At 37.8% G+C, this 8,472-nt stretch overlaps 1 pseudogene; it reads left to right on the top strand.

The window, feature by feature from the left end:
* Positions 1-1,927: 1,927 nt before the first annotated feature.
* Positions 1,928-7,679, top strand: LOC111341956 (ryncolin-4-like; annotated as a pseudogene).
* Positions 7,680-8,472: the final 793 nt, after the last annotated feature.

Below are 8,472 nucleotides of genomic sequence, written 5' to 3'. Positions count from 1 at the left end.
TACAAAGTTGCTTTATTTTAGACTTCTGCCCTTGATTAAAGCATACAAAAGTGTTTTATAATGTTAGGATTTACACTTAAAACCTACCCTTATTCCGGCCATGTTACCCTTGGTAACTAAATATTTTGTAAGCCCACTCACATGTCCCTCTTCTAGAGACAGCAGCGGAAATCATGTCCAACTAGAACGACGTGAAATGCACGAATCATCGAACCGAGCAACATAATTTTTTTTTTTTCTTTTCAAGAAAATAAAAGTCAGCTGTTTAGTTACAGATACATATTGAATTTAATAGAACAAATTATGGTAAGTTTTCTATGAGATATAGGGCGGAAACTATTGTATGGAACAGTCTACTGAGTGAGATTAGAAACATAAATTCTTACAATCTTTTCAAAAAATCGCTAAAACTATATGTTCAAAAAAATGATTTGTATTAGACGTATTTGAGTTTCTATCAGCATGTTGAGAATATAAAATAATTATGTATTTGCAAATCTCTGATCGATAAGAAAGACATTAATATCCACCGTCTATTATGAGTAAACTATTTCAAATGATACTATAATTAAATGAGGATCTTTAAAAAAGCTCATCAGAGCTTGCTAGATCTCCTGACGTATCTTGTTTATAATGTAGTATGTATTAAGTGATGTAATGAACTATTGAAGGCGAATAAACATCAACAGGATAGCATCCAGCTTCTTGTGAGACTGTTTTGACACCTCTCTTTCGATTCATAAATAATTCCCAACTATTATAACTTATTTTAAACATATAAAGTGATTTAATTCCGAGCACCTTTAGGGCTTTAAATCACTTCCGTTCTGTAGTCGGGTCAAATTCATTTGGTCCAACATGGCAGTAACAAGGCATGTTAGTAACGTTACAGTCCAAACCTGATATCTGAAATTGTATCGATAAATCACACAATTTTGTTTGAAGTCTCTGTTCGAGTCTACACGACTTTCCTTTTGATCTAAAGATGGCTACAAAAGCTAACAAGAAGTACAAGCTTCAATAAAGAATACCTTTAATTAAATTCTTTATGAAAAACATAACCTTGCGTGGGTAGCACTTTAATTAACTTCATAGCACACTTAAGAAAATATGTTTAATATGTGTAATGTGTTTGTTTATCATCCAATTGTGCTTCGTAGAGTACAAATAACGCGCGAGACGAGTACAAATATCACGCCATATTTGTACTCCAGAAATATCCGCGAAATTCGCCCGTACTGAAATAACAATTTGGCGTGTTGGATAATAAATCTCTTATTAGACGTTTTTTTTGTTGTTGTTATTGTTGTGTAGTATCGCTGAGCATTTTTTCTCGTTTTTAGTATTTTGACTCGCCCTACGGGCCAATCAAAATACGGCACAACTCGTAATAATACTCAGCGATACTACACAACAAAACGTGTAATAAGATATATGAATTACATGTTTAACTTTAATTGTCGGGAGTATTATCGTGGAACGAAAAATGAAGCAATTCACCACTGGATTTGAACAACGATCTTGGTGATTTTCTTAAGTTAAATCAATATTTCGCTTCGGCGATAAAGTGAGACACTAAGGGGGCAACACTATATTTGTGTGTGTGTGTATTTTTTAGGAAGAAATAACATTTTCGGCTCTTGTTATGTAAACTTCCGGAGGAGAGGTCTCAACTCTTCAAAAGTGGTAGCAAAATAACTATAAATGATAAGGGTATCTTTTAGCAATTAGGTAAGTATCTAAATATTAATGAGATTTAACACCCCCGTTTAGCATAACTCTGGAAAGGCCAGCGTTGCAAAACTCGTGGCGGCGGCTGAATCATCTCTGTCAAACCGCTCCAAATAAGGACAAGAGATTATAAACTGAGAGAACTTATCCCCATGACTCAGATTATAATCGATGAATCTATTTCAAATTATCTAGCATGGGAAGTGATAATCGAGAACTCAATGATAGCAAATTAGATCATGTCGATAATGTCGGAAAAAACACTTTACTGAGCAGGAAATGCTGGTAAATTTGTCCACTCTCCCTTGCACTCCTTTAATACGAAATATTCTTCCGACAATGGCCGACAATACATAGTTTCTTGGCTATGGTCAGAGTTTCAAACGCTAAGAACAGATTGTTAGTATCAAACTGAGATCAATTTTGCTCGTAAGATATTTTCTTCTTCTTGTCGGTAAAGCCCCTGATTTTGAATGACAAATTCCATCCCACCACGGGGACTCCGGCTTAAACACATCGCCCACGGTAAGGTGTGTTGTCGGTCCAGATACTTCTGAACAATCCTTCATTGAGTTTTGATGTTTAAGCGTCGCGTAACAAGCCTTTGTGCACAAAAATAGCTTTTGCAGCAATGGCCTAAATACCTAATCAATGTAAAGCAAATGGGGGATCTCGTGACTATAAATACAGGTGTTTCTTCAGTCACTGTTACATATTACAACCTTTGGTAGCTTAAGAGGCCGTGACTGTAAATATCGAGAATTGCTGGCCAGGCTAAAAAAATCGAAAATTCTGCAAATTTGCCTGGAAAACTCCTTTAGGGTGATATATTCAAAAAAAATATTTCAAAAATTGAAAAATAAAATGTGTCCGAGGAAATGGGGAAAAACGAAAATTGGGGTTTTTACCTAATTGATTATGCAAAAAATACAGTAAAATTGAGCAACTTTAGCGTGCTAGTACTAAAGGGGGTTGTTTCGTAAGAAATCGGGAGTGTTTTCACTTCAAAGTATAATTAATGTGACCTCTATATGTGGCATTTTAAGGAGCTTTGGTTGATTTTAAAATTTACATTATTTTTTAACTAAGTGCTGTCAAATGCTTGTTGCAAAAAGCGAAAAATCGACCAGCTTTAAACCTTCAAAACGTGTCTTGGTATGTGTGGCATCATGTCAAACTACATGCTGGCACAAAGTTTGGTCCTTATACTAAAAGAATATGTAATAAAAAATTTGGGTAATTCAGAAACGTACCGGAAAAACATAAAGCTTTGCGACACACTGTGGCCAGAGGTCACGAATTTGCATGATGCAAATCAGTTGTAGAAATCGTACCGCCTAACGGTTCTGGTGTAGGAAGGGCTCTTTTGACGGCTTCAACATAAAATGTACAAGAATAATGACCAGTATTTAATAGCTTTTAATTCTTTTTCAAGCCAATGAGGTTTTTGTTTTTTATCTCGATACTGTCTTGAGGAAAAGCAAAATGTTTCAATTGCGTGATAATTGTGACGTTGGATCAAAGGTGAAGTTGCCGAGTAAAGCGAATACGATCCTTTATTTCGTCAAAACTCCATTCTAAAGCATCCAGTCCTATATATCTCGTTTTAAATTATTTGTATAAACTCTTTAATGAGTCTTTATCGAACAACATCTCGCCGGCCTGATCCTGTTTGACTTCAGGCTGACTGCCAAGTGCAGTTCGAAGGGGACTTTTTCATTTCCGGTTTGCGCCTTTAAGACGGGGACCGCGGAGCTATGGGGTTGAGTGGGCTGTAGCCCCACCAAGAACAATTTATTATTATCATTATTATTTATTTTAATTTTTGTAATTAAAAAAAAGTTGACAAATTTTTCCCTAGGACTGAAGCGCGGTTCCGGTAATTTCAGAAGCTCTAGATTTCAAAAACTGCGGGGGAAGCATATCCCAGGACACCCTATCTAGCAGTCTTTCTGAACCAAGAAAGGCGTACTAAGAAACAGACAAAAGGAGGCCCCAGGACCCTCATTGATAAGTTGGTGTCAATGAGCTCACACTACGCGTGAACTAAAATAGCTCCTCCGATCTAAAATATGCTCCATGGCCCCCATTTTATATCAACGTTCATATAAAACTCAATTTTTTTGATGCAGCCTTTTGCCATTTGCCTGTTAAACTGCACTGCATGAGCAGCATTTAACAAGGTCTTCGAGCAGAGCGATGTAAGATGTCTTTTTTCTCTGATCAACCCCAGGTTACATTTTAATTTAACTGCTCAAAAATAGACTCCTTAGCATATTTGACAAATTAAACTCTTCTTCCATAGCAACCAGATCTTCCTCAGTTACAGCTTGTGCGCAGAGGGCTGTCTGCTGTTTCACTTTTGGTGCCATTCTGGAAAAAATGAAGCTACTTGTTGAGTCGCCAAAAACTCGGAGACAGTGAACAAGAGCTTCCCTTTCGATCCCTTTGCTCTTCTCATTTCTGTTGCAACCATTTCCGCGTCGACCTTTTTGCCACTTTCTTGTTTGATGGTAAATCTAACAGTCAGATATTCTCGTTGCTTTTCGTTAAACCGGTAAGCTTTCTTAACTTGTTTGAAAGCGAAGTCTTCAGTGCTACGAGGACAGGTTTCAGGAGGTAGAGGAATAGTTGGTACGGAACTTGAACCTTCCCCGAGCCTTGCGGCATATTTAACCTTCGCTTTATCAAGAAATGTCTCCCTTTCAACCGTCTTTGTGCATGTTCCGAACGCGAGATGCTTTTCCAGACAATAATGCCTTTGGAAACTACGCGTGCCGCCCTCTTTTGGACGTGGAAACACTTGAACATCGCCTTTCGCTTCACGGCCAGTAGGCTTCACTTAGTAGGCTCTTTAAGCTTTCTCCTTGGGGCGATCTCTTTAAATTCGCCGAGGCAATATTTTGGTAATGGTGTTCTGTGGAAAATAATAACATGAAAGATGATTAACGACAAAATCAAACACACCTAAAAATTGACCAGAGCGAGATTTGGTGCGTTTCCCACAGCGAAAATAGCGTTGAGTGCAGCTTGTGCACTGCTGCCTAAATGAAGTAAAAGTTTCTTTTTCCAGTATAGCGTTCGAAATAAAAAAAACTTGAAATAATTTTTATAATAAAAACTGGCGCCAGGTTTGATGTTTTCAAGTGATCTTGATTTCAAGCTTTCCCTCGCTAATTTTTCAGTCTCAAAACTAAAGAGAGATCATGCTACATTATAGCTAGAAAATGGAAAGAGAATTTAACGTAAAGTTTACCATTTGTTCCTTCCAAAGAGATGCATTTGCCGGGGCCTTTATCAAATGTCTGCCACAACCTCATTCCACCAGGATAAAATCTGAAGTTGTTCAGTAAAGTGATGTCATTAATCTTCTTTTGCTTGGGGGAACAGTTTCGCGTTCCCCGAGACTGTCTAACACTAGTCACTACACGAATCCCAGAACTTGCACCACAAGCCACCCCCCCCCCCGCCCCCGCCCCCAAGAAGAGAAGCAAAGCTGCAGACAGAATGACATCGTTTTCTTTTTATGCTCTGTGAAAAACCTCGCACGTGTTTACCTTTAAGAAAAAGACCGTGATTAAATCATAGATAATTATCGCCCAGACTGCAACACGGTCTAATTGTTACCGTGACATAAGTCCTTTTTATCAATTTTTGTGACAGAAATGTGGCTCTTTTTCCGAAAAAGATATAAATAGCATAAAAAATAGTTGGGCTGTTATCTTGGGTGAAAAACTACACAACAGAAGCTTGCGGTGTTGCGTGACTTTGTTTACTCGCACCACATTTTTCAAGATATGCAAGATATTTCAAAAGAAATATTATCGCAGTTGCAGAAAACGTAGCTATTCAACTAAGAATAATGTCGATAATAAACACCTAGTCAACAAAAATGGTGAAATATACAGCGGCCCTTATCTATAGTTAGGTGTAGGTAGTGCTGTTGAAATAGCGAGTCAACAATAACAAAGTCTTGTGCAATTCAAATTAACAGAAAATTTCGTATCTACACATCAATTTACAGCCCTCTTCAGCAATGTCTATGGATTTTTTATTGTATAATTTCATATCATTTCCATATCAAATAATTGTTTTAACTATCTTTGACTATCTTGTTTACTTCGTAGCTCTCAAGTACGATTTCTAGAACTGATTTGTATCATGCAAATTCATGACCTTGGCCATATTGCGTCGTAACTCTTGTATTTTTCCGGCACTTTTCTGAATTACCCAAATCTTTTATTTCATATTATTTTAGTATAGGGACCAAACTTTGTGCCAGCATGCATTTTGACATGATTTCTCACATACCAAGACGCGTTTTGAAGGCTTGAAGTTGCTCGAATTTTCGCTTTTTGCAACAAGTGTTTGAGAGTACTTTGTTAAAAGATCTTGTAATTTTTTAAATTAAACTAAAGCTCCTAAAAGTGCCATAAATAAAAATCAAATGAATTATATTTTCAAGTAAAAACATCCCCGATTTCTTACGAAACATCCTCCTTCAGTACTAGCACGCTAAAGTTGCTCAATTTTACTGTATTTTTATCTTTCCTTATCTTCCTTTATCATTCTTTTGTCTTTCTCTTTTCTCTCTTAAGCTTTATTTCACATTTCATTCTGCTCACTTACGAGCAACTTACTTCAACAGTTAAGAATTGTGCTGAGCTGCACGAATCTAGCCAGACAATCAGTGGTGTTTATACAATCAAACCTGATCACTCAGACGCCTTTGATGTATATTGTGATGAGACAACAGAAGGTGGGAGCCGAACAGTGTTCCAGAGAAGAATAGATGGTTCTGTTGATTTCAACCGCACTTGGGCTGACTTCAAAAATGTATTTGGAAGTTTCCTGGCTGGTGAGTTTTGGCTCGGACTGGATAAGATCCATCTGCTGACTCGAGAGAAGAGAAACAGTATGCTTCGAGTAGATCTCGGGGTTGATTCTAAAAAATCTGTTTACGCTGAATATGAGTGGTTTGGAATTGCAAACGAAACGGCAAAGTACCAGCTGAACATTGGCAAGTTAGCAAGTAAGTGAATGAAAACAATTATGACAAGTAGCTTCGTTGCATGACCATAAATCAAGCAGTGTAGCAAAAGCATACAACTTTCTAGAGAAAAAGAAAAAGACAATGATCGCAACACATTCATTCGAAGTTTTTTATTTATTTCCCCAATTCATTTTTCGGATATTAAATTTTTTTTCCTTTTACGTGGCACAATATTGAGCTGAAGTGTCAAAGAATTTATGAGTGGATTCAGTTACTTCGTCAGCAAGAGCGACTGTCTATGATTCTCTTAGTACTGATGGCCTAAAGTTTAGCTCCTGGGATCGAATGCATCAAACTGTCCTAAAAGGAAGAGAAAGCTGGCGGTTCAACAACTGTATTTTTTTTTTCTAATCTAAACGGAATTTATGGATAAAGCAAAGTGGGAGGGGTTCACTGGGAGTACTAAGATCGTAGCGATCCTAACTGCGCTCCCAAAACATTAGAAATAAAAATCAGACCGGTGGCATTTTCTTAGAGCTTTGGAGAAAGGGGCCGAAAATCCGACCAGTAATGCAAGGGCAAGGTTCAATATCACAATGCAATTCACGAGGGGATTAAAAAAATAGATTTTTCTAATTCTTTTATCGTGACAGCAACTCAGCTGAGGTTCAAAGTATTAATTAATGGATCTTACTTCCTTAACAGAAGCGACTGTCGAGGATTTTCTCAGTGCTCATAACGGCTCTAGGTTTTGCACCTGGGATCGAAAGCATCATCACTGCACTGAAAAAGTGAGAGCTGGTGGTTCAATAACCTTCCTATTGGTTCAGATCTAAACGGAATTTATGAAGACAACGGAACAGGAAAGATTCACTGGGGAAAAATAGATGGTAACGATGCTAACGGCGCTCCCAAAACATCAGAAATGAAAATCAGACCGGTAGAATTGTTTTAGAGCGTTTGAAATGAACATTTCGGCTCTAAGATTTGCCTCGGACATCTGATCGATCACAAAGGCAAACGGCATCGGTGAGGAAAGAGGCGGTCTGTACGAGGACCAAAGATGGGAACTTAGTCGTCCTAGACACTCGATTGAGGCGTAAATGAATGGCACGCCATTTATACAAGGGAAGAAAAAGGTGATTCGGAGCAAGGGTGGGGGTGGGGGAGGCGCTTAAAACAAGAGCAATGAGTGTCATCTGGAAGGTTGAACTACTACACCTTAAAATGCGTAGTTTTGAGCAACGCACTCTAGTACATAGCCAATGTTTAGTTTCTTTCTCGAATTTTGTCATAGTTTTGATTAATTGGTAATAGGGCTTTGTGCCGTCCAATTCTCTCTGTAATCGTATCGACTCGTAATAAACAAATCAGACTTCTGCTTCGAGGTCGTCTGATTTTGTCAATCACCCGTATGCTTACAGACCGATTTAATCTCTTGCTTTTTTTTACTTTGCTGTCTTGTTTACAAATCTCTTAAATCTTGTTAAATTTTTTCAACCCTTTCGCTTCCAGGATTGACTAAAAGGAAATTTTGTTCACTAAATCGATCCACCTAAAAAAGATCGGAGAGAAACATATTTTGGATATAGGCTGATAGTTTCGAAAGAAACTGTTTGGGTCTGCGTCGGTGGGAGTAACGAAATAATTTGGATATATCAACAAAGTTGAAGTGGTAAATTGGTCGGAGCGAAGGGCTAACGCTCGAATCGTCAGCTCTTGTAATCGTTACGGTGGCTAATTTACCA

Source organism: Stylophora pistillata, chromosome 1 (genome assembly GCF_964205215.1).
Source record: "Stylophora pistillata chromosome 1, jaStyPist1.2, whole genome shotgun sequence".
Classification (NCBI taxonomy): Eukaryota; Metazoa; Cnidaria; class Anthozoa; order Scleractinia; family Pocilloporidae; genus Stylophora; species Stylophora pistillata.
This window is presented reverse-complemented; position numbering and strand designations above follow the sequence as displayed.